Genomic DNA, 27404 nt, shown 5'->3' on the forward strand with positions numbered 1-27404 from the left:
TTTGTGACATTTAGGATCTTGATTAGTCTAAGATTAAGTTCGTTTATCCACTTGTGAAGTTACTGAACTCGAATCTTCTTTTGCTTGGCTGTCTTGAGTTTCAGGTACCAGCTCGACCACTCACTCGACCACCACTCGACCGAGTAGTGATCGAGCACTTGATCGAGTCAGAAGCCGGATACATATAGACATCACTTCCTAGTCGACTCGACCACCCACTCGAGCCTGCGCTCGACCGTGTACCTGTTCGAGTCTGAACTCCAGTTTGTTGATGCACACAAGGTCAAAAGGCAAAGAAAATCTTCAAAGGCCTCTTGACAACATCGACAGGCTAAAAAAGGGTTTGAGACATAAGCAAAGAAGAGTAGTTCAAGAACAGAAAGAGGATCAAGTCATAATGGAGCAACAAGATCCAGTTCCAAGACCAAGGAACATTGGTGCTGGAGATGCACCAAACATACACAACCAGAGAGCTGGTATTGTGCCTCCCACAGTAGCAAACAACAATTATGAGATCAAAAGTGAACTGATCTCCATGATTCAAGCCAACAAGTTCCATGGGTTGCCAATGGAGGATCCCCTAGACCACCTTGATGAATTTGATAGAATATGTGGTCTCACAAAGATTAATCGAGTGAGTGAGGATGGCTTCAAGCTTAGGCTATTCCCATTTTCACTTGGAGACAAGGCTCACCTCTGGGAGAAGACTCTTCCTACTGGAGCAATAACCACATGGGATGCTTGCAAGAAGGCTTTCTTGGCAAAATTCTTCTCCAATGCAAGGACTGCTAGATTGAGGAATGAAATTTCTGGGTTTGCTCAAAGAAACAATGAGAGCTTTTGTGAAGCTTGGGAGAGGTTTAAAGGATTTCAGACTCAGTGTCCTCACCATGGCTTTAGCAATGAGTCCCTCCTAAGTACTTTGTATAGAGGAGTGCTTCCCAAGATCAGAATGCTTCTTGATACAGCTTCAAATGGCAACTTCCTCAACAAGAATGTGGAAGAAGGATGGGAATTGGTTGAAAATCTCGCTCAGTCAGATGGCAATTACAATGAGGACTATGACAGAACCATAAGGTCAACCTCCACTGACCAAGAGGACAAGTACAAGAAGGATTTGAAGATGGTCAATGAGAAGCTTGATAAAATCCTCCTTAGCCAACAAAAGTCTATTCACTTCATTGGTGAAGAAGAGGTTCAAGTTCAAGAGGGGGAGAGGGAATTTGCTGAGCTGTGTTATATGCAAAACCAGGGTGGATTCAAAGGCTACAACCAAGGAGGAGGATTCAAGAACAACAACCTCTCCTATAGAAGCACCAATGTGGCCAATCCACAAGATCAAGTCTATCCACCTCCACAGCCTCAACAACAGGACAACTATGTCCCCAAACAACAGCAATAAGTGTTCCAGCCCCAATTGTGTCCCCCACCAGGGTTTCAGACTAACCAATGCCATGAACAAGACTTAAGAGCCATGCTGCAACAGTTGTTGATTGGGCAAACCAATGGAAAGATTGAGGCAGCAAACAGATTTGCTGAGTTGAACAGGAGGATAACATATATTTATAGTGAACTCCATGCCAAGTTTGACACACTGACTTCCAGGATTGTGACTATGGAAAATCAACTAGCTTATGCTCCAATGCAAGACAACAACAAAGGCAAGGCTATTATGCACTCTATAGAATCTGCTCATGCTATCAACCTACGCAGTGGAAAGGTTCTACCAACAAGACATGGAGCATTACCAGACACTAAGGACAGTGGTATTCAAGATGGGGAGGGTTTTCAACAAGAAGAGACTCAAAATGAAAACACCGTTGAACTCGACCCACCACTCAACCACACACTCGACCGAGTGTGTGATCGAGTACCCGATCGAGCAGCTTTTCAGGAGAAAATCAAGCCAGTTACTTCCAAAGAAAAAGAAGTCTGGTTCATCCCTCCTCCTTACAAGCCTGCACTACCTTTGCCAGGAAGATTTAAGAAGCAGATGGTTGAAAAATACAAGGCATTGCTTGACAAACAAGTTAGAGAGATTGAGCTTAGGATGCCTCTAATAGATGCCTTTGTGATGATCCCTCCTTACCAAAAATTCTTGAAAGATGTTGTGATGGAAAGGATCAAAGAAGTTCAGGGGATGGTGATTCTTAGCCATGAGTGTAGTGCCATAATCCAAAAGCAAGTGAATCCTCAAAAGCTAAGAGATCCTGGTTTCTTCACTTTGCCTTGCTCTATAGGCACTTTAACCTTCAACAGATGCCTTTGTGATTTAGGAGCCTCAGTAAGCCTAATGCCTCTATCAGTTGCTAAGCGCCTAGGGTTTACAAGGTATAAGTCATGCAATATTTCCCTGATCCTAGCTGATAGATCAATAAGACTACCACATGGTGTTTTGGAAGATCTACCAGTTAGAGTTGGAGCAGTGGAAGTCCCAACAGACTTTGTAGTCTTGGAAATGGATGAAGAACCAAAAGATCCTTTGATATTAGGGAGACCTTTCCTAGCTACAGCATGAGCAATAATTGATGTGAGACAAGGGAAGATTGATCTCAACTTGGGAGAGGACCTCAAAATGACATTTGACATCGTAGAGGCTATGAAAAAACCAACCATTGGAGGGCAAGCCTTTTGGGTTGAAGAGATGGACAAATTATCAAGGGAATTGATGGAAGAACTAGCAGAACAAGATCATCTTAGAACTGCTTTGACCAAAAGTGGGGAGGAAGGATTCATTCATAAAGAAACCAAGGCTTATGAGGAGATATTGGACTCCTGTAGAGAATCAGACCATCCAGAGGTTTTTGAGGGGTTACCTGCACTAAGAGAGGAAGTCTGGTCAGTTCAAATAGCAAATACGGATAACTCGACCACCCACTCGAGCATACACTCGACCGAGCACCAAAACCACTCGAGCGAGTGCAATGCCGAGTCCCCCACAGATGACTGGTCTGAACTAAAAGCACCAAAAGTAAAGTTAAAACCTTTCCCATCTGGGCTAAGGTACGTTTTTCTAGGTGAGAACTCTACTTATCCTGTGATAGTAAATGCTAAGTTGAGTAAGAAAGAACTTGATTTGCTAGTTGTTGAGCTAAGAAAGTATATAAAAGCTATTGGTTATACTTTGGATGACATTCAAGGACTTTCACCTAGCCTCTCATGCATAGGATCCATCTTGAAAATGAATCGTACTCAAGCTTTGAACCCCAAAGAAGGTTAAACCCCAACCTAAAAGAAGTAGTTAAAAAGGAGATTCTTAAGTTGCTTGATGCTGGTGTAATCTATCCTATTTCTGATAGTACTTGGGTTTCACCAGTTCATTGTAAAAGGAATAATTACTGTAGTAAAGAATGATCATGATGAGTTAATTCCCACTAGAACCATTACAGGACATAGAATGTGCATTGATTATAGAAAGCTTAATTCAGCTACTAGGGAAGAACATTTTCCTCTTCCTTTCATTGATCAAATGTTGGAAAGATTAGCTAATCACACTCACTACTGTTTCTTGGATGGATACTCTGGATTTTTCCAAATTCCTATTCATCCTAATGATCAAGAGAAGACAACATTCAAATGTCCATATGGTACCTTTGCCTATAGAAGGATGACATTTGGATTATGTAATGCTCCAGCAACTTTTCAAAGATGCATGATGTCTATCTTCTCTGATCTCATTGAGGATGTTGTTGAAGTTTTTATGGATGACTTCTCTGTCTATGGAGATTTCTTTTCTTCTTGTCTTGCTAATCTATGCAGGGTTTTAAAGAGATGTGAGGAGACAAATCTAGTTTTGAACTGGGAGAAATGTCACTTCATGGTTGAAGAAGGGATAGTTCTTGGACACAAGATTTCAGAAAAGGGTATTGAGGTTGATAAGGCAAAGATTGAAGTCATGGTTCAACTTCAACCACCAAAAACAGTCAAGGACATAAGAAGCTTTCTTGGTCATGTTGGGTTTTATTGAAGATTCATCAAGGACTTCTCAAAGATAGCTAGGCCATTGACAAGGTTGCTTTGTAAGGAGACTGAGTTCAACTTTGATGAAGATTGCTTGAAAGCTTTCAAGGAGATCAAGGCTGCTTTGATTTCAGCTCCAATAGTCCAAGCTCCAAACTGGGATTTTCCAATTGAGATTATGTGTGATGCTTCAGACTTTGCAGTAGGAGCAGTCCTAGGACAGAAAAAATATAAGAAGCTGCATGTGATTCACTATGCAAGTAGAACCTTGGATGAAACTCAAGGAAAATATTCAACAACAGAGAAAGAGCTCCTAGCAGTGGTATTTGCCTTTGAAAAATTCAGAAGCTACTTAGTAGGGTCCAAGGTAATTGTGTACACTGATCATGCTGCTTTAAGGCACATCTACTCAAAGAAAGACACAAAACCAAGGTTGTTGAGATGGATTTTGCTTCTCCAAGAGTTTGACATGGAAATAGTGGACAAAAAGGGGATAGAGAATGGAGTAGCTGATCATTTGTCCAGGATGAGGATAGAGGAGGAGATTCCAATCGATGATTCAATGCATGAGGAGAAACTGATGCTAATTGGAACAACTCGGCCTCCAACTCGACCGACCACTCGAGTAGACACTCGATCGAGTGGGTTTGGCCTCGCGGTCGAGCAGGACCAGATGGAGGAGTGGATGGCACTCGAAAGTGAGGATCTGCCTTGGTATGCTGATATAGTCAATTACAAGGTGTGTTAAGAAATCCCAACAGACATGGACCCCTATAAGAAGAAGAAGCTCCTCAAGGACATCAATGGATACTATTGGGATGAACCTTACTTATACAAGAAGAGATCAGATGGACTGTTTAAAAGGTGCATAGCAGAGAATGAAGTTGAAGGAGTGTTAGGACATTGCCATGGTTCTACTTATGGAGGCCATTTTGCAACCTTCAAGACAGCCCAGAAAGTCTTACAAGCTGGTTCATGGTGGCCTACATTATTCAAGGACACTCACAAGTTCATCACAAAGTGTGATGCTTGCCAAAGGATGGGGAATGTCACAAGAAGGAATGAGATGCCCCAAAATCCAATTCTTGAGGTTGAGATATTTGATGTGTGGGGAATTGATTTCATGGGACCTTTTAATCCTCCTTCAAATGGGAATGTCTACATACTAGTAGCAGTAGACTATGTCTCCAAGTGGGTGGAAGCCATAGCTAGCCCCACTAATGATCACAAAGTGGTTCTTAAACTCTTCAAGACCATAATCTTCCCAAGGTATGGAATCCCAAGGGCTGTGATAAGTGATGGAGGAACACACTTCATCAACAAGATCTTTGAAGGAATGCTAAGGAAGTATGGAGTTAAGTACAAGGTGTCTACAGCCTATCACCCTCAAACAAGTGGGCAAGTTGAAGTATCAAACAAACAGATCAAGGCCATTCTGTCAAGAATAGTAGGAACAACAAGAAAGGATTGGTCTAGCAAGCTTGATGAAACACTTTGGGCCTATAGAACAACTTTCAAAACACCTATAGGAAGAACCCCATTCCAGCTTGTCTATGGAAAGTCTTGCCACCTCCCAGTTGAAGTTGAGTACAAAGCTCTATGGGCAATCAAGCTTTTAAACTTGGATCTAGAGACAGCACAAGCTAAGAGAAGCCTTGATTTGCATGAGCTTGAGGAGATCAGATTGGAAGCTTAAGAAAACTCCAAAATCTACAAGGAAAGAACTAAAGCCTTCCATGATATTTTACTCTGTTTTCTCTTAGTATATTCACATCTTTTGCATCTTTTGCTATCCATTTTGACCATTATTGCATAGGTTTAGGACTGTTCTTGCATTAGAGTATAGTTGCATTGCATTTGCATCTTTTCATGCATAAACAGGTGATTTTGGAGCTTAAGGAGCATGGAAGCAATGCTGAAGAGAAGTGAAGCAAACAAGAGGAGAAAGCAAGAGAGTTAAGGCTGAAGAAACAAGGTCCGAAGTCCAACTCGACTGCCCACTCGACCAGACACTCGACCGTGTACGGAGATGGACTCGACCGAGTGGAAGATGCACGAGAGAAGCCAACTCGACCGGTCACTCGACCGAGCACCAGGTCGAGTTGGCCGAGCCGCCTAGCTATTTTGTCTTTTAGCATTTTTAGGGCTTCCACTACTTTTTCTATATAAGGGCTTGTACCCTGCAGTCACCAAGGATTCCAGCTTTTTAGATACTCAAAAACCTAGTTTTTACCCTTTTTGGGAATTATTCCTTTTGCACTTTTATTTTTAGATCTTGTACCTCCTTGAAGGAGAAAACACTAGATTCTTGGATTTTGTTGGTTCCATAACTCTCAAGATATTAAGAATTCGTGTTTGATTCCTTCTTCAATATTTTAGATCTCTGTTTCATCTATCTATTGATACAAGTTTCAGAATTTTCTGGGTTTATGACTTTGATGTTCATCATGTGTTCTTGTGAGTAGTTGCTTAGGATCTTGAGGATGGGTAGGCTGGCTTGTGTTTGAGGTTTGTTTGATTTGGTTAAGCTTGATTGTTTAGAATCTCTTCTAGGCTAGATGTTCTTAATGCTGATCCTATAACTGAGAGGGTAGGGTTTGATTTCAAGCCTCTTAGCATCACACCAATGTCTAAGGAGCATATATAAGGCTAGATCTAGAGTTTACCATTAGGCTTGCTAAGAGATTAGAGGTCTTGTTTGGTATTTGACATATTGCTTAATGCCTGCTTGTGTAGATTCTTCACTTTGTGAGAACAAGTCTAGATATATATGAGCTTGATTGTTTTTTGCCATGAGAGTGGATTAAACATGTCTTAGAAAATATTGTCTAGAGATTAGCTCAAGTTGTTTGAAATTTGTTGACCAAGTTAGATGACCTCAATCATTAGTCCAGCCCATGAATCCCTCCTCAAGGCCTTCCTTGTTTATTGATTTCTTAGCTTAAATCCTGTTGTTTGATTCGCTTTCATATTGCTCTGTTTTTCTTGTGTTGCTCTGTTTTCTCGCGTTTGTCCAGCTCGACCCTGCACTCGATCTTCACTCGGTCGAGTGCTTGCTCGAGTTCATCCCCAGATTTCTTGTTTATGCTTTGTAGTTGTCCTGTCTTATCTCTTGTCTCATTCTAGTTGCATTTCTATTGCATTCACTTAGTGTCATGTTCATTACTTGTCTTGCTTTAGTTCAATACTTGCATTACCATAGTTTCTATTTCTGTTCTAGCTTCATAATTGTCATAATCATTCTGTTCCATTTACATTTAGCATCTAGTTCTAGCAGCTTTTACATTCTGCATTTTACACTTCATCAATAGGATTGTTAGTGACAAACATCCTTCATACTTGGCTTGACTTAGACATATATGCACATCCTGATTGCTTGCAAACTCTCAGATTGGATTGACACCTCTTGTACTACAATTGCATAAGGGGAATTGAAACACCCTGCCATCCATTCATTTCATATCTCATCATTCCATACATTCATCATCTCACCCACAAAATAAAATGTGTTTTAGTTTGGCGCCGTTGCCCATTTGAGAGTGTTTTTGTGACATTTAGGATCTTGATTAGTCTAAGATTAAGTTCGTTTATCCACTTGTGAAGTTACTGAACTCGAATCTTCTTTTGCTTGGCTGTCTTGAGTTTCAGGTACCAGCTCGACCACTCACTCGACCACCACTCGACCGAGTAGTGATCGAGCACTTGATCGAGTCAGAAGCCGGATACATATAGACATCACTTCCTAGTCGACTCGACCACCCACTCGAGCCTGCGCTCGACCGTGTACATGTTCGAGTCTGAACTCCAGTTTGTTGATGCACACAAGGTCAAAAGGCAAAGAAAATCTTCAAAGGCCTCTTGACAACATCGACAGGCTAAAAAAGGGTTTGAGACATAAGCAAAAAAGAGTAGTTCAAGAACAGAAAGAGGATCAAGTCATAATGGAGCAACAAGATCCAGTTCCAAGACCAAGGAACATTGGTGCTGGAGATGCACCAAACATACACAACCAGAGAGCTGGTATTGTGCCTCCCACAGTAGCAAACAACAATTATGAGATCAAAAGTGAACTGATCTCCATGATTCAAGCCAACAAGTTCCATGGGTTGCCAATGGAGGATCCCCTAGACCACCTTGATGAATTTGATAGAATATGTGGTCTCACAAAGATTAATCGAGTGAGTGAGGATGGCTTCAAGCTTAGGCTATTCCCATTTTCACTTGGAGACAAGGCTCACCTCTGGGAGAAGACTCTTCCTACTGGAGCAATAACCACATGGGATGCTTGCAAGAAGGCTTTCTTGGCAAAATTCTTCTCCAATGCAAGGACTGCTAGATTGAGGAATGAAATTTCTGGGTTTGCTCAAAGAAACAATGAGAGCTTTTGTGAAGCTTGGGAGAGGTTTAAAGGATTTCAGACTCAGTGTCCTCACCATGGCTTTAGCAATGAGTCCCTCCTAAGTACTTTGTATAGAGGAGTGCTTCCCAAGATCAGAATGCTTCTTGATACAGCTTCAAATGGCAACTTCCTCAACAAGAATGTGGAAGAAGGATGGGAATTGGTTGAAAATCTCGCTCAGTCAGATGGCAATTACAATGAGGACTATGACAGAACCATAAGGTCAACCTCCACTGACCAAGAGGACAAGTACAAGAAGGATTTGAAGATGGTCAATGAGAAGCTTGATAAAATCCTCCTTAGCCAACAAAAGTCTATTCACTTCATTGGTGAAGAAGAGGTTCAAGTTCAAGAGGGGGAGAGGGAATTTGCTGAGCTGTGTTATATGCAAAACCAGGGTGGATTCAAAGGCTACAACCAAGGAGGAGGATTCAAGAACAACAACCTCTCCTATAGAAGCACCAATGTGGCCAATCCACAAGATCAAGTCTATCCACCTCCACAGCCTCAACAACAGGACAACTATGTCCCCAAACAACAGCAATAAGTGTTCCAGCCCCAATTGTGTCCCCCACCAGGGTTTCAGACTAACCAATGCCATGAACAAGACTTAAGAGCCATGCTGCAACAGTTGTTGATTGGGCAAACCAATGGAAAGATTGAGGCAGCAAACAGATTTGCTGAGTTGAACAGGAGGATAACATATATTTACAGTGAACTCCATGCCAAGTTTGACACACTGACTTCCAGGATTGTGACTATGGAAAATCAACTAGCTTATGCTCCAATGCAAGACAACAACAAAGGCAAGGCTATTATGCACTCTATAGAATCTGCTCATGCTATCAACCTACGCAGTGGAAAGGTTCTACCAACAAGACATGGAGCATTACCAGACACTAAGGACAGTGGTATTCAAGATGGGGAGGGTTTTCAACAAGAAGAGACTCAAAATGAAAACACCGTTGAACTCAACCCACCACTCAACCACACACTCGACCGAGTGTGTGATCGAGTACCCGATCGAGCAGCTTTTCAGGAGAAAATCAAGCCAGTTACTTCCAAAGAAAAAGAAGTCTGGTTCATCCCTCCTCCTTACAAGCCTGCACTACCTTTGCCAGGAAGATTTAAGAAGCAGATGGTTGAAAAATACAAGGCATTGCTTGACAAACAAGTTAGAGAGATTGAGCTTAGGATGCCTCTAATAGATGCCTTTGTGATGATCCCTCCTTACCAAAAATTCTTGAAAGATGTTGTGATGGAAAGGATCAAAGAAGTTCAGGGGATGGTGATTCTTAGCCATGAGTGTAGTGCCATAATCCAAAAACAAGTGAATCCTCAAAAGCTAAGAGATCCTGGTTTCTTCACTTTGCCTTGCTCTATAGGCCCTTTAACCTTCAACAGATGCCTTTGTGATTTGGGAGCCTCAGTAAGCCTAATGCCTCTATCAGTTGCTAAGCGCCTAGGGTTTACAAGGTATAAGTCATGCAATATTTCCCTGATCCTAGCTGATAGATCAATAAGACTACCACATGGTGTTTTGGAAGATCTACCAGTTAGAGTTGGAGCAGTGGAAGTCCCAACAGACTTTGTAGTCTTGGAAATGGATGAAGAACCAAAAGATCCTTTGATATTAGGGAGACCTTTCCTAGCTACAGCAGGAGCAATAATTGATGTGAGACAAGGGAAGATTGATCTCAACTTGGGAGAGGACCTCAAAATGACATTTGACATCGTAGAGGCTATGAAGAAACCAACCATTGGAGGGCAAGCCTTTTGGGTTGAAGAGATGGACAAATTATCAAGGGAATTGATGGAAGAACTAGCAGAACAAGATCACCTTAGAACTGCTTTGACCAAAAGTGGGGAGGAAGGATTCATTCATAAAGAAACCAAGGCTTATGAGGAGATATTGGACTCCTGTAGAGAATCAGACCATCCAGAGGTTTTTGAGGGGTTACCTGCACTAAGAGAGGAAGTCTGGTCAGTTCAAATAGCAAATACGGATAACTCGACCACCCACTCGAGCATACACTCGACCGAGCACCAAAACCACTCGAGCGAGTGCAATGCCGAGTCCCCCACAGATGACTGGTCTGAACTAAAAGCACCAAAAGTAAAGTTAAAACCTTTCCCATCTGGGCTAAGGTACGTTTTTCTAGGTGAGAACTCTACTTATCCTGTGATAGTAAATGCTAAGTTGAGTAAGAAAGAACTTGATTTGCTAGTTGTTGAGCTAAGAAAGTATATAAAAGCTATTGGTTATACTTTGGATGACATTCAAGGACTTTCACCTAGCCTCTCATGCATAGGATCCATCTTGAAAATGAATCGTACTCAAGCTTTGAACCCCAAAGAAGGTTAAACCCCAACCTAAAAGAAGTAGTTAAAAAGGAGATTCTTAAGTTGCTTGATGCTGGTGTAATCTATCCTATTTCTGATAGTACTTGGGTTTCACCAGTTCATTGTAAAAGGAATAATTACTGTAGTAAAGAATGATCATGATGAGTTAATTCCCACTAGAACCATTACAGGACATAGAATGTGCATTGATTATAGAAAGCTTAATTCAGCTACTAGGGAAGAACATTTTCCTCTTCCTTTCATTGATCAAATGTTGGAAAGATTAGCTAATCACACTCACTACTGTTTCTTGGATGGATACTCTGGATTTTTCCAAATTCCTATTCATCCTAATGATCAAGAGAAGACAACATTCACATGTCCATATGGTACCTTTGCCTATAGAAGGATGACATTTGGATTATGTAATGCTCCAGCAACTTTTCAAAGATGCATGATGTCTATCTTCTCTGATCTCATTGAGGATGTTGTTGAAGTTTTTATGGATGACTTCTCTGTCTATGGAGATTTCTTTTCTTCTTGTCTTGCTAATCTATGCAGGGTTTTAAAGAGATGTGAGGAGACAAATCTAGTTTTGAACTGGGAGAAATGTCACTTCATGGTTGAAGAAGGGATAGTTCTTGGACACAAGATTTCAGAAAAGGGTATTGAGGTTGATAAGGCAAAGATTGAAGTCATGGTTCAACTTCAACCACCAAAAACAGTCAAGGACATAAGAAGCTTTCTTGGTCATGTTGGGTTTTATTGAAGATTCATCAAGGACTTCTCAAAGATAGCTAGGCCATTGACAAGGTTGCTTTGTAAGGAGACTGAGTTCAACTTTGATGAAGATTGCTTGAAAGCTTTCAAGGAGATCAAGGCTGCTTTGATTTCAGCTCCAATAGTCCAAGCTCCAAACTGGGATTTTCCAATTGAGATTATGTGTGATGCTTCAGACTTTGCAGTAGGAGCAGTCCTAGGACAGAAAAAATATAAGAAGCTGCATGTGATTCACTATGCAAGTAGAACCTTGGATGAAACTCAAGGAAAATATTCAACAACAGAGAAAGAGCTCCTAGCAGTGGTATTTGCCTTTGAAAAATTCAGAAGCTACTTAGTAGGGTCCAAGGTAATTGTGTACACTGATCATGCTGCTTTAAGGCACATCTACTCAAAGAAAGACACAAAACCAAGGTTGTTGAGATGGATTTTGCTTCTCCAAGAGTTTGACATGGAAATAGTGGACAAAAAGGGGATAGAGAATGGAGTAGCTGATCATTTGTCCAGGATGAGGATAGAGGAGGAGATTCCAATCGATGATTCAATGCATGAGGAGAAACTGATGCTAATTGGAACAACTCGGCCTCCAACTCGACCGACCACTCGAGTAGACACTCGATCGAGTGGGTTTGGCCTCGCGGTCGAGCAGGACCAGATGGAGGAGTGGATGGCACTCGAAAGTGAGGATCTGCCTTGGTATGCTGATATAGTCAATTACAAGGTGTGTTAAGAAATCCCAACAGACATGGACCCCTATAAGAAGAAGAAGCTCCTCAAGGACATCAATGGATACTATTGGGATGAACCTTACTTATACAAGAAGAGATCAGATGGACTGTTTAAAAGGTGCATAGCAGAGAATGAAGTTGAAGGAGTGTTAGGACATTGCCATGGTTCTACTTATGGAGGCCATTTTGCAACCTTCAAGACAGCCCAGAAAGTCTTACAAGCTGGTTCATGGTGGCCTACATTATTCAAGGACACTCACAAGTTCATCACAAAGTGTGATGCTTGCCAAAGGATGGGGAATGTCACAAGAAGGAATGAGATGCCCCAAAATCCAATTCTTGAGGTTGAGATATTTGATGTGTGGGGAATTGATTTCATGGGACCTTTTAATCCTCCTTCAAATGGGAATGTCTACATACTAGTAGCAGTAGACTATGTCTCCAAGTGGGTGGAAGCCATAGCTAGCCCCACTAATGATCACAAAGTGGTTCTTAAACTCTTCAAGACCATAATCTTCCCAAGGTATGGAATCCCAAGGGCTGTGATAAGTGATGGAGGAACACACTTCATCAACAAGATCTTTGAAGGAATGCTAAGGAAGTATGGAGTTAAGTACAAGGTGTCTACAGCCTATCACCCTCAAACAAGTGGGCAAGTTGAAGTATCAAACAAACAGATCAAGGCCATTCTGTCAAGAATAGTAGGAACAACAAGAAAGGATTGGTCTAGCAAGCTTGATGAAACACTTTGGGCCTATAGAACAGCTTTCAAAACACCTATAGGAAGAACCCCATTCCAGCTTGTCTATGGAAAGTCTTGCCACCTCCCAGTTGAAGTTGAGTACAAAGCTCTATGGGCAATCAAGCTTTTAAACTTGGATCTAGAGACAGCACAAGCTAAGAGAAGCCTTGATTTGCATGAGCTTGAGGAGATCAGATTGGAAGCTTAAGAAAACTCCAAAATCTACAAGGAAAGAACTAAAGCCTTCCATGATATTTTACTCTGTTTTCTCTTAGTATATTCACATCTTTTGCATCTTTTGCTATCCATTTTGACCATTATTGCATAGGTTTAGGACTGTTCTTGCATTAGAGTATAGTTGCATTGCATTTGCATCTTTTCATGCATAAACAGGTGATTTTGGAGCTTAAGGAGCATGGAAGCAATGCTGAAGAGAAGTGAAGCAAACAAGAGGAGAAAGCAAGAGAGTTAAGGCTGAAGAAACAAGGTCCGAAGTCCAACTCGACTGCCCACTCGACCAGACACTCGACCGTGTACGGAGATGGACTCGACCGAGTGGAAGATGCACGAGAGAAGCCAACTCGACCGGTCACTCGACCGAGCACCAGGTCGAGTTGGCCGAGCCGCCTAGCTATTTTGTCTTTTAGCATTTTTAGGGCTTCCACTACTTTTTCTATATAAGGGCTTGTACCCTGCAGTCACCAAGGATTCCAGCTTTTTAGATACTCAAAAACCTAGTTTTTACCCTTTTTGGGAATTATTCCTTTTGCACTTTTATTTTTAGATCTTGTACCTCCTTGAAGGAGAAAACACTAGATTCTTGGATTTTGTTGGTTCCATAACTCTCAAGATATTAAGAATTCGTGTTTGATTCCTTCTTCAATATTTTAGATCTCTGTTTCATCTATCTATTGATACAAGTTTCAGAATTTTCTGGGTTTATGACTTTGATGTTCATCATGTGTTCTTGTGAGTAGTTGCTTAGGATCTTGAGGATGGGTAGGCTGGCTTGTGTTTGAGGTTTGTTTGATTTGGTTAAGCTTGATTGTTTAGAATCTCTTCTAGGCTAGATGTTCTTAATGCTGATCCTATAACTGAGAGGGTAGGGTTTGATTTCAAGCCTCTTAGCATCACACCAATGTCTAAGGAGCATATATAAGGCTAGATCTAGAGTTTACCATTAGGCTTGCTAAGAGATTAGAGGTCTTGTTTGGTATTTGACATATTGCTTAATGCCTGCTTGTGTAGATTCTTCACTTTGTGAGAACAAGTCTAGATATATATGAGCTTGATTGTTTTTTGCCATGAGAGTGGATTAAACATGTCTTAGAAAATATTGTCTAGAGATTAGCTCAAGTTGTTTGAAATTTGTTGACCAAGTTAGATGACCTCAATCATTAGTCCAGCCCATGAATCCCTCCTCAAGGCCTTCCTTGTTTATTGATTTCTTAGCTTAAATCCTGTTGTTTGATTCGCTTTCATATTGCTCTGTTTTTCTTGTGTTGCTCTGTTTTCTCGCGTTTGTCCAGCTCGACCCTGCACTCGATCTTCACTCGGTCGAGTGCTTGCTCGAGTTCATCCCCAGATTTCTTGTTTATGCTTTGTAGTTGTCCTGTCTTATCTCTTGTCTCATTCTAGTTGCATTTCTATTGCATTCACTTAGTGTCATGTTCATTACTTGTCTTGCTTTAGTTCAATACTTGCATTACCATAGTTTCTATTTCTGTTCTAGCTTCATAATTGTCATAATCATTCTGTTCCATTTACATTTAGCATCTAGTTCTAGCAGCTTTTACATTCTGCATTTTACACTTCATCAATAGGATTGTTAGTGACAAACATCCTTCATACTTGGCTTGACTTAGACATATATGCACATCCTGATTGCTTGCAAACTCTCAGATTGGATTGACACCTCTTGTACTACAATTGCATAAGGGGAATTGAAACACCCTGCCATCCATTCATTTCATATCTCATCATTCCATACATTCATCATCTCACCCACAAAATAAAATGTGTTTTAGTTTGGCGCCGTTGCCCATTTGAGAGTGTTTTTGTGACATTTAGGATCTTGATTAGTCTAAGATTAAGTTCGTTTATCCACTTGTGAAGTTACTGAACTCGAATCTTCTTTTGCTTGGCTGTCTTGAGTTTCAGGTACCAGCTCGACCACTCACTCGACCACCACTCGACCGAGTAGTGATCGAGCACTTGATCGAGTCAGAAGCCGGATACATATAGACATCACTTCCTAGTCGACTCGACCACCCACTCGAGCCTGCGCTCGACCGTGTACATGTTCGAGTCTGAACTCCAGTTTGTTGATGCACACAAGGTCAAAAGGCAAAGAAAATCTTCAAAGGCCTCTTGACAACATCGACAGGCTAAAAAAGGGTTTGAGACATAAGCAAAAAAGAGTAGTTCAAGAACAGAAAGAGGATCAAGTCATAATGGAGCAACAAGATCCAGTTCCAAGACCAAGGAACATTGGTGCTGGAGATGCACCAAACATACACAACCAGAGAGCTGGTATTGTGCCTCCCACAGTAGCAAACAACAATTATGAGATCAAAAGTGAACTGATCTCCATGATTCAAGCCAACAAGTTCCATGGGTTGCCAATGGAGGATCCCCTAGACCACCTTGATGAATTTGATAGAATATGTGGTCTCACAAAGATTAATCGAGTGAGTGAGGATGGCTTCAAGCTTAGGCTATTCCCATTTTCACTTGGAGACAAGGCTCACCTCTGGGAGAAGACTCTTCCTACTGGAGCAATAACCACATGGGATGCTTGCAAGAAGGCTTTCTTGGCAAAATTCTTCTCCAATGCAAGGACTGCTAGATTGAGGAATGAAATTTCTGGGTTTGCTCAAAGAAACAATGAGAGCTTTTGTGAAGCTTGGGAGAGGTTTAAAGGATTTCAGACTCAGTGTCCTCACCATGGCTTTAGCAATGAGTCCCTCCTAAGTACTTTGTATAGAGGAGTGCTTCCCAAGATCAGAATGCTTCTTGATACAGCTTCAAATGGCAACTTCCTCAACAAGAATGTGGAAGAAGGATGGGAATTGGTTGAAAATCTCGCTCAGTCAGATGGCAATTACAATGAGGACTATGACAGAACCATAAGGTCAACCTCCACTGACCAAGAGGACAAGTACAAGAAGGATTTGAAGATGGTCAATGAGAAGCTTGATAAAATCCTCCTTAGCCAACAAAAGTCTATTCACTTCATTGGTGAAGAAGAGGTTCAAGTTCAAGAGGGGGAGAGGGAATTTGCTGAGCTGTGTTATATGCAAAACCAGGGTGGATTCAAAGGCTACAACCAAGGAGGAGGATTCAAGAACAACAACCTCTCCTATAGAAGCACCAATGTGGCCAATCCACAAGATCAAGTCTATCCACCTCCACAGCCTCAACAACAGGACAACTATGTCCCCAAACAACAGCAATAAGTGTTCCAGCCCCAATTGTGTCCCCCACCAGGGTTTCAGACTAACCAATGCCATGAACAAGACTTAAGAGCCATGCTGCAACAGTTGTTGATTGGGCAAACCAATGGAAAGATTGAGGCAGCAAACAGATTTGCTGAGTTGAACAGGAGGATAACATATATTTACAGTGAACTCCATGCCAAGTTTGACACACTGACTTCCAGGATTGTGACTATGGAAAATCAACTAGCTTATGCTCCAATGCAAGACAACAACAAAGGCAAGGCTATTATGCACTCTATAGAATCTGCTCATGCTATCAACCTACGCAGTGGAAAGGTTCTACCAACAAGACATGGAGCATTACCAGACACTAAGGACAGTGGTATTCAAGATGGGGAGGGTTTTCAACAAGAAGAGACTCAAAATGAAAACACCGTTGAACTCAACCCACCACTCAACCACACACTCGACCGAGTGTGTGATCGAGTACCCGATCGAGCAGCTTTTCAGGAGAAAATCAAGCCAGTTACTTCCAAAGAAAAAGAAGTCTGGTTCATCCCTCCTCCTTACAAGCCTGCACTACCTTTGCCAGGAAGATTTAAGAAGCAGATGGTTGAAAAATACAAGGCATTGCTTGACAAACAAGTTAGAGAGATTGAGCTTAGGATGCCTCTAATAGATGCCTTTGTGATGATCCCTCCTTACCAAAAATTCTTGAAAGATGTTGTGATGGAAAGGATCAAAGAAGTTCAGGGGATGGTGATTCTTAGCCATGAGTGTAGTGCCATAATCCAAAAACAAGTGAATCCTCAAAAGCTAAGAGATCCTGGTTTCTTCACTTTGCCTTGCTCTATAGGCCCTTTAACCTTCAACAGATGCCTTTGTGATTTGGGAGCCTCAGTAAGCCTAATGCCTCTATCAGTTGCTAAGCGCCTAGGGTTTACAAGGTATAAGTCATGCAATATTTCCCTGATCCTAGCTGATAGATCAATAAGACTACCACATGGTGTTTTGGAAGATCTACCAGTTAGAGTTGGAGCAGTGGAAGTCCCAACAGACTTTGTAGTCTTGGAAATGGATGAAGAACCAAAAGATCCTTTGATATTAGGGAGACCTTTCCTAGCTACAGCAGGAGCAATAATTGATGTGAGACAAGGGAAGATTGATCTCAACTTGGGAGAGGACCTCAAAATGACATTTGACATCGTAGAGGCTATGAAGAAACCAACCATTGGAGGGCAAGCCTTTTGGGTTGAAGAGATGGACAAATTATCAAGGGAATTGATGGAAGAACTAGCAGAACAAGATCACCTTAGAACTGCTTTGACCAAAAGTGGGGAGGAAGGATTCATTCATAAAGAAACCAAGGCTTATGAGGAGATATTGGACTCCTGTAGAGAATCAGACCATCCAGAGGTTTTTGAGGGGTTACCTGCACTAAGAGAGGAAGTCTGGTCAGTTCAAATAGCAAATACGGATAACTCGACCACCCACTCGAGCATACACTCGACCGAGCACCAAAACCACTCGAGCGAGTGCAATGCCGAGTCCCCCACAGATGACTGGTCTGAACTAAAAGCACCAAAAGTAAAGTTAAAACCTTTCCCATCTGGGCTAAGGTACGTTTTTCTAGGTGAGAACTCTACTTATCCTGTGATAGTAAATGCTAAGTTGAGTAAGAAAGAACTTGATTTGCTAGTTGTTGAGCTAAGAAAGTATATAAAAGCTATTGGTTATACTTTGGATGACATTCAAGGACTTTCACCTAGCCTCTCATGCATAGGATCCATCTTGAAAATGAATCGTACTCAAGCTTTGAACCCCAAAGAAGGTTAAACCCCAACCTAAAAGAAGTAGTTAAAAAGGAGATTCTTAAGTTGCTTGATGCTGGTGTAATCTATCCTATTTCTGATAGTACTTGGGTTTCACCAGTTCATTGTAAAAGGAATAATTACTGTAGTAAAGAATGATCATGATGAGTTAATTCCCACTAGAACCATTACAGGACATAGAATGTGCATTGATTATAGAAAGCTTAATTCAGCTACTAGGGAAGAACATTTTCCTCTTCCTTTCATTGATCAAATGTTGGAAAGATTAGCTAATCACACTCACTACTGTTTCTTGGATGGATACTCTGGATTTTTCCAAATTCCTATTCATCCTAATGATCAAGAGAAGACAACATTCACATGTCCATATGGTACCTTTGCCTATAGAAGGATGACATTTGGATTATGTAATGCTCCAGCAACTTTTCAAAGATGCATGATGTCTATCTTCTCTGATCTCATTGAGGATGTTGTTGAAGTTTTTATGGATGACTTCTCTGTCTATGGAGATTTCTTTTCTTCTTGTCTTGCTAATCTATGCAGGGTTTTAAAGAGATGTGAGGAGACAAATCTAGTTTTGAACTGGGAGAAATGTCACTTCATGGTTGAAGAAGGGATAGTTCTTGGACACAAGATTTCAGAAAAGGGTATTGAGGTTGATAAGGCAAAGATTGAAGTCATGGTTCAACTTCAACCACCAAAAACAGTCAAGGACATAAGAAGCTTTCTTGGTCATGTTGGGTTTTATTGAAGATTCATCAAGGACTTCTCAAAGATAGCTAGGCCATTGACAAGGTTGCTTTGTAAGGAGACTGAGTTCAACTTTGATGAAGATTGCTTGAAAGCTTTCAAGGAGATCAAGGCTGCTTTGATTTCAGCTCCAATAGTCCAAGCTCCAAACTGGGATTTTCCAATTGAGATTATGTGTGATGCTTCAGACTTTGCAGTAGGAGCAGTCCTAGGACAGAAAAAATATAAGAAGCTGCATGTGATTCACTATGCAAGTAGAACCTTGGATGAAACTCAAGGAAAATATTCAACAACAGAGAAAGAGCTCCTAGCAGTGGTATTTGCCTTTGAAAAATTCAGAAGCTACTTAGTAGGGTCCAAGGTAATTGTGTACACTGATCATGCTGCTTTAAGGCACATCTACTCAAAGAAAGACACAAAACCAAGGTTGTTGAGATGGATTTTGCTTCTCCAAGAGTTTGACATGGAAATAGTGGACAAAAAGGGGATAGAGAATGGAGTAGCTGATCATTTGTCCAGGATGAGGATAGAGGAGGAGATTCCAATCGATGATTCAATGCATGAGGAGAAACTGATGCTAATTGGAACAACTCGGCCTCCAACTCGACCGACCACTCGAGTAGACACTCGATCGAGTGGGTTTGGCCTCGCGGTCGAGCAGGACCAGATGGAGGAGTGGATGGCACTCGAAAGTGAGGATCTGCCTTGGTATGCTGATATAGTCAATTACAAGGTGTGTTAAGAAATCCCAACAGACATGGACCCCTATAAGAAGAAGAAGCTCCTCAAGGACATCAATGGATACTATTGGGATGAACCTTACTTATACAAGAAGAGATCAGATGGACTGTTTAAAAGGTGCATAGCAGAGAATGAAGTTGAAGGAGTGTTAGGACATTGCCATGGTTCTACTTATGGAGGCCATTTTGCAACCTTCAAGACAGCCCAGAAAGTCTTACAAGCTGGTTCATGGTGGCCTACATTATTCAAGGACACTCACAAGTTCATCACAAAGTGTGATGCTTGCCAAAGGATGGGGAATGTCACAAGAAGGAATGAGATGCCCCAAAATCCAATTCTTGAGGTTGAGATATTTGATGTGTGGGGAATTGATTTCATGGGACCTTTTAATCCTCCTTCAAATGGGAATGTCTACATACTAGTAGCAGTAGACTATGTCTCCAAGTGGGTGGAAGCCATAGCTAGCCCCACTAATGATCACAAAGTGGTTCTTAAACTCTTCAAGACCATAATCTTCCCAAGGTATGGAATCCCAAGGGCTGTGATAAGTGATGGAGGAACACACTTCATCAACAAGATCTTTGAAGGAATGCTAAGGAAGTATGGAGTTAAGTACAAGGTGTCTACAGCCTATCACCCTCAAACAAGTGGGCAAGTTGAAGTATCAAACAAACAGATCAAGGCCATTCTGTCAAGAATAGTAGGAACAACAAGAAAGGATTGGTCTATCAAGCTTGATGAAACACTTTGGGCCTATAGAACAGCTTTCAAAACACCTATAGGAAGAACCCCATTCCAGCTTGTCTATGGAAAGTCTTGCCACCTCCCAGTTGAAGTTGAGTACAAAGCTCTATGGGCAATCAAGCTTTTAAACTTGGATCTAGAGACAGCACAAGCTAAGAGAAGCCTTGATTTGCATGAGCTTGAGGAGATCAGATTGGAAGCTTAAGAAAACTCCAAAATCTACAAGGAAAGAACTAAAGCCTTCCATGATAAGAAGATTCTCATCAAGGACCTAAAAGCTGGAGACCAAGCCTTGCTTTACAATTCAAGACTCAAACTATTCCCTAGGAAGTTGAAAAGTAGATGGGGAGGTCCTTTTGAAATAAAGGAGATTTTACCATTTGGAGCTGTCACACTTCTCAACAAAGATGGTATTGAGTTTACAGTTAATGGTCAGAGCGTTAAGAGATATTTGGGAGAGAAAGAGACACATGAGAAGTGCACAATGCTTCTCAAGGATGCTCCTCAAGCTTGAAAAGCTAGAAGAATTCAAGCTTAGTGACTCTAAACAAGCTCACTAGGGAGGAAGTCCCTAAGGTATCTTTGTCTTTGTTTCTTAGGAGTTTTTGGTATTTTGATTTTTGTTTTGGTGTTTTCGTTGTCAGGAAAGCAAGGGAGTCTAGATAGAAGAAGAAAAGAAGACTCGCAGTCCAGCTCGACCCCCCCCCCCCACTCGAGCACGTACTCGACCGAGTCCCAGTCGGTTGCCATCGTCAAGCTGCCCCAATCACCTTCTCCAAGTCACCAACAAGCCCCCACTTACACTTTTGACAGCATGCAAGAGGATGTGGACAGTTTCTTCCACAACCCTTGAGGTACCACTATCACCTTCACTTGTAAATACCATTGCATTTCATATTGTGTTTTGTTTTTGGTCTTGAATCCTCAATCAAATTTCTTTCACACAGAGGACTGTGTGATTTAAGTTTGGGGGAGGGTTTGAGATAGCATTTGACATTGTGTTTTGTTTTCTTATTTCAAATTTTTAGCATCATCATGTTAGTATTTGCATAGCATCTAAGGCATAGAAAAACCCTAAAAATTTGAAAAAGTTTTGCAAAAATCTTTAAAAAAAAAAAAAAGAGTGTTCATGTAGTTTGCATTGCATATTAGGATCTTGTTTAGCATGTAGGACTGTTAAATATTTGCATTAGGGATCTATGATGAGTTTTTCCTTGTTAGCTTGTTTTATTCACTAGACTAGGATCAATGCCCAAGTTAATAGTACTTTGATGCTAGTTGAGTGGTTAGAAGCAAAAGATTGAACCAAGCCTTAAATTCCTGCATTGCATTTGGTCTAAATTGAAGCATGTTGTGATTTGATGCCATTTCCTATTTTATAAGAACCTAATATTGACTTACAATTATCAATGTGTGCATTGCTTTAAACTTATGGATACCATATACATATTTGGATCATCTTTCTCCTTTTTACCACTCTTGTTGATCCAAGTAGCTGATTAAACCATTAAAATCAATTTTCCTACCCCTTAACCATCCCTTCTTTCAAGCCATGTTTATTCTTGTGTGTGTGAGGCCTATTTTTGTGATTGAGCTTGGTAGAAAGTGTTAGGTTTGAACTGACAAGAGTAAAGCCTTGTGTAGTTCTAGTTTGCATTTTTCAAACTAGATAGGACTAGGTGGTTCACTTGTTGGGTTTGGGACTTGGCTGATATAAAAAGAAAAGAGGAAAAAGAGAAAGAAAAAGGGTAGAGTCTTTAAGAGGAGAATGTGTTTGAACAAAGTCTAGTGAAAGGATGGGAAGTAAAATTTTGTTGAAGATGGTTCTAGTTAAAGAAAAGAAAGAAAAGAAGAGTCTAGCAAAATGCTTGCATGTCTTAAGAATAAGAAGAAAAGAGAACCATAGCAATAAGTAAGAATCCCCCATCCCACTAGATAGACCAAATAAGAAACCTCACCTAAGACTTGAAAACCAAAAGAGAAAAAGGGTGAAAGAGAAGAGAAGAAGTTAAAAGGGTAGCACTAGGATCAGTTGGGTTTAGATTGATAGGATAAACACTTTGGGTGCCTTTGGGTAGACAAGGTTTTGTTCTTGTATGTGTCTAAGTGTTCTTACCTTTAGCATTCTTCTAAAGCTCAATCTATTTTTTATGAGAGAATCTTGAATTTGATAAGCCCCACTCTAAAGAGAGACCACCATTGTCTCAAAACCTTTATCTCCAAGCCAAATGAGTTTAAGCATTGCATAGAATTGATTCATGTTCTTGATTAATGAATGTTAAGGAAATGGTTGATTTGAATGCATGTGGATATCTAAGGCTCAAATCAGTAAAGGTTGTGATATGCTTGTCTAAAATCTTTAATTACAGCTCATTCAACTTGCATCATAGTACTAGTAACTTGGACATTGATTCTAGATGGTCTATTTGCAAGCTTTAGGAGCTAAGATCCCACTTTCAAACCTCACCTACCTTCTTATGTCTTGTTTATTTGCTTGAGGGCAAGCAAAGACTAAGTTTGGGGGTGTTGATGTTCATATATTTTACTCTGTTTTCTCTTAGTATATTCACATCTTTTGCATCTTTTGCTATCCATTTTGACCATTATTGCATAGGTTTAGGACTGTTCTTGCATTAGAGTATAGTTGCATTGCATTTGCATCTTTTCATGCATAAACAGGTGATTTTGGAGCTTAAGGAGCATGGAAGCAATGCTGAAGAGAAGTGAAGCAAACAAGAGGAGAAAGCAAGAGAGTTAAGGCTGAAGAAACAAGGTCCGAAGTCCAACTTGACCGCCCACTCGACCAGACACTCGACCGTGTGCGGAGATGGACTCGACCGAGTGGAAAATGCACAAGAGAAGCCAACTCGACCGGTCACTCGACCGAGCACCAGGTCGAGTTGGCCGAGCCGCCTAGCTATTTTGTCTTTTAGCATTTTTAGGGCTTCCACTACTTTTTCTATATAAGGGCTTGTACCCTGCAGCCACCAAGGATTCCAGCTTTTTAGATACTCAAAACCCTCGTTTTTACCCTTTTTGGGAATTATTCATTTTGCACTTTTATTTTTAGATCTTTTACCTCCTTGAAGGAGAAAATACTAGATTCTTGGATTTTGTTGGTTCCATAACTCTCAAAATATTAAGAATTCGTGTTTGATTCCTTCTTCAATATTTTAGATCTCTGTTTCATCTATCTATTGATGCAAGTTTCGAAATTTTCTGGGTTTATGACTTTGATGTTCATCATGTGTTCTTGTGATTAGCTGCTTAGGATCTTGAGGATGGGTAGGCTGGCTTGTGTTTGAGGTTTGTTTGATTTGGTCAAGCTTGATTGTTTAGAATCTCTTCTAGGCTAGATGTTCTTAATGCTGATCCTATAACTGAGAGGGTAGGGTTTGATTTCAAGCCTCTTAGCATCACACCAATGTCTAAGGAGCATAGATAAGGCTAGATCTAGAGTTTACCATTAGGCTTGCTAAGAGATTAGAGGTCTTGTTTGGTATTTGACATATTGCTTAATGCCTGCTTTTGTAGATTCTTTACTTTGTGAGAACAAGTCTAGATATATATGAGCTTGATTGTTTTTTGCAATGAGAGTGGATTAAACATGTCTTAGAAAATATTGTCAGAGATTAGCTCAAGTTGTTTGAGATTTGTTGACCAAGTTAGATGATCTCAATCATTAGTCCAGCCCATGAATCCCTCCTCAAGGCCTTCCTTGTTTATTGATTTCTTAGCTTAAATCCTGTTGTTTGATCGTTGTTTGATTCGCTTTCATATTGCTCTGTTTTTCTTGTGTTACTCTGTTTTCTCGCGTTTGTCCAGCTCGACCCTACACTCGATCTTCACTCGGTCGAGTGCTTGCTCGAGTTCATCCCCAGATTTCTTGTTTATGCTTTGTAGTTGTCCTGTCTTATCTCTTGTCTCATTCTAGTTGCATTTTTGTTGCATTCACTTAGTGTCCTGTTAATTACTTCCCTTGCTTTAGTTCAATAATTGCATTACCATAGTTTCTATTTCTGTTCTAGCTTCATAATTGTCATAATCATTCTGTTCCATTTACATTTAGCATCTAGTTCTAGCAGCTTTTACATTCTGCATTTTACACTTCATCAATAGGATTGTTAATGACAAACATCCTTCATACTTGGCTTGACTTAGACATATATGCACATCCTGATTGCTTGCAAACTCTCAGATTGGATTGACACCTCTTGTACTACAATTGCATAAGGGGAATTGAAACACCCTGCCATCCATTCATTTCATATCTCATCATTTCATACATTCATCATCTCACCCACAAAATAAAATGTGTTTCAAATGGTCAGACCAGAATCTTGAAACAGAGGCCTGCGGACCCTTTTTGGTGGTGGAACGCCATAACCTGAGTTGTCCCTGGCTACTCGGTAACCGGTATTTGTCCCTGTTCCAACTCTTCAACTAGTGTTGTTCCTGAAGCAGAGGCAGCAGCAGTCACCGCAATAGCAGCAGCAGTCGCAGCAGCCGCATAAGCCGCAGCAGATGTCTATGGTCATTGAACTATGCATAATTAGTAAACCGACGTGACTTGGTAGATGGTTCACCAGCCTCCCCATCAGACCGGATCTTGAGCCCAGATTCATGTTTCCCTTTGGCTTGTATTGTTGTGAGCCACTACTTCCTTGCTCTTTCCTCTGTAATCTCCTTCCTTACCTTTACCTTTGTTCATATCATTGGTAACAGCTCATTTGTAACTCTGTACAGGGCGAGTTGGTTCTTCCTCCATAGGAATGTGAAGGCCAGGGTTGATCCGCGAGGTTGCCCACAGCGGATAGTGATCCACATCATGACAAAGGCTAAAGCATTTTTTGCAGAAACCATGGAGCCTCTCGAAACGCAATGTAACAATGGTCTCCTCACCATTGTAGAATTCGATCACTGTTTCAAACACAGGTGTTTAAAACCATTGACTGTGACTCGAACCCTTCCGCCATCAATATCAACCGCCTTAACTCGACCAAGCTCTGAACCAATGCTGCGGAAGGTTGGCTCAGCCCAGAATTGAAAGAGAACTCCCAACACCCTAATCTAGAAGGTTATATCCGAGGGATAAGCTGGATCAACCGTTGGGCTCCAACGCACCATGGACACCATCCAGCGATCGAAATGGAATGGTGCCATATGAAGGACCTCCGTGATGTCATCTTCGTTATCAAAGTCGAACTAAAACTTTCCCATTCCTAAATCAGCACCCACAACCTTCCCTTCCAAATGCCAGATCCTGGGGAGTATGAACAGAAGGGATTTCATGTCCCGCATCCTAGGATTCATACAGCAACCTACAACTGTCTTTGAGTACCCCGCAATCAGAGCCGAGTTATCAAAGTACAGAATCTTGATTCTCCATTTAGGCATCATCCATTCATCACTCTTAACCGAGACACTCTTTCCCAACAAGTCACTCTGAGACATGATTCTCCTCACAAGAACAACCCAAACACTCCAAGGAAACAAGAAGAGAAAGCAGACAAAAGCAAAAGACTTGAGAACCAAATGATTGTGATGAGGTCTGAACACTGCGGAGCAAACCTTTTTAAAGAACCAGCTTTCCAAAACCATCGTTCTAGATATCCCAGCAGATCAACCAAAGAATGGTAATTGATATCATCTATCGTTGCTAATTGATTCGCAATAACCAAGCAAAAATCCGATATTATTGCTAAATCTTCCAGAGAATAAAACCAAGAATCAATCAGACCTGATCTGTATCGCCAATACATCATACCTTCGTCCCAAATCATAAAACCATGATTATCAGTACTAACAGATTGTGCCGACCAAACGTATCGCAAAGTGAGAGAATCGTTGTCTTCGATCTCCAGAGGGTTCGAACAAATCTCCCATTCATGACTCCATTCCCTCAGAGGATCCCAGATTTCCGAACCATAACCATATCTCCATAGTATCGAGAGATCGATCTTGTAGAGATATCCAAATCCCTTCCTCTCCTTTTTATCGAAACTGGAGGCCAGAGGATATCCCGAGGAGTATACTGCCTCAAAGATCCGACGCCAACCCTCAAAGGAAACAACAGAAATCTTTCCATTTCTATTACCAAATCCAGAGAGATCCCATAAATGGAGGTCCCAGACCGAATCACCTCTCTCTTGCAATCTCCGAACAATCCCAAACTGCCAGATCTCCCTCCAATCACCCAATCGAAACCCAAAATAGATCTCCAGCAAGGAGAATCTGGAATTACCGAGATCATAGCCGAGTAGAACCCAAAGATAATCCCGAACACCCTTAACAACAACCGTGAAAGGTTCTCTCAATATCAGGTTAAAATCCTAGATATGTCGCCATCGTCGTCGCTCTCTTTTTGTATTTTTAACAAGAGCTCTGTTTTAGAAGTTTATTTTAATAAATACATTATATAATCAAGTTTAATTTAGCTTTCATATAACACTAAATACAACAACAAAATCATATATATATATATATATATATATATATATATATATATATACTAGAATTTGTATCACCGCAAGGATGGAATTTTAATTTATAATATTTTCTATCAGTATATATTTTTGAGCTCAAATATAATCATTCAAACTTTTGAGTATAAATCTATATAAACACTAAACTTACTTTACTAATGATATACAACATATATATTGTTGACGATAATATTGCTTTATTATATCTATTTGTGCAGAATTTAAGTTTAAATTTTTTATCAATAAAAATTATTGATTATATATATAATCATTTGAAGTTTAAAAGGTAAATCTATATAAACGCCATACTTATTTTACTAATCTATATATAATATATATTTTTGCAATAATATTTTTTTTTTTTTGGTAAATCAACAATATATCATGTGGTAACAAAAAATGACTTAAGAACCTCATTGGAAGAGTCGTCAATTTTCTGACATTTTATTTCTAGAAGAGT

The 27404-nt window shown here is 40.6% G+C and overlaps 3 non-coding genes across 3 annotated transcripts; all 3 read right to left on the bottom strand.

Moving 5' to 3' along the window:
- Positions 1-790: 790 nt before the first annotated feature.
- LOC147924386 (small nucleolar RNA R71) lies at positions 791-897 on the bottom strand. Its single transcript, XR_015587892.1, has one exon. It is a non-coding gene; the product is annotated as a small nucleolar RNA R71 (small nucleolar RNA).
- A 7397-nt stretch (positions 898-8294) lies between these two features.
- Positions 8295-8401, bottom strand: LOC147924387 (small nucleolar RNA R71). The gene has a single exon (XR_015587893.1). It is a non-coding gene; the product is annotated as a small nucleolar RNA R71 (small nucleolar RNA).
- Positions 8402-15798: 7397 nt separating this feature from the next.
- Positions 15799-15905, bottom strand: LOC147924388 (small nucleolar RNA R71). The gene has a single exon (XR_015587894.1). It is a non-coding gene; the product is annotated as a small nucleolar RNA R71 (small nucleolar RNA).
- Positions 15906-27404: the final 11499 nt, after the last annotated feature.

This window comes from Camelina sativa, chromosome 17 (genome assembly GCF_030686135.1).
Source record: "Camelina sativa cultivar CO46 ecotype springtype chromosome 17, ASM3068613v1".
Taxonomy (NCBI): domain Eukaryota; kingdom Viridiplantae; phylum Streptophyta; class Magnoliopsida; order Brassicales; family Brassicaceae; genus Camelina; species Camelina sativa.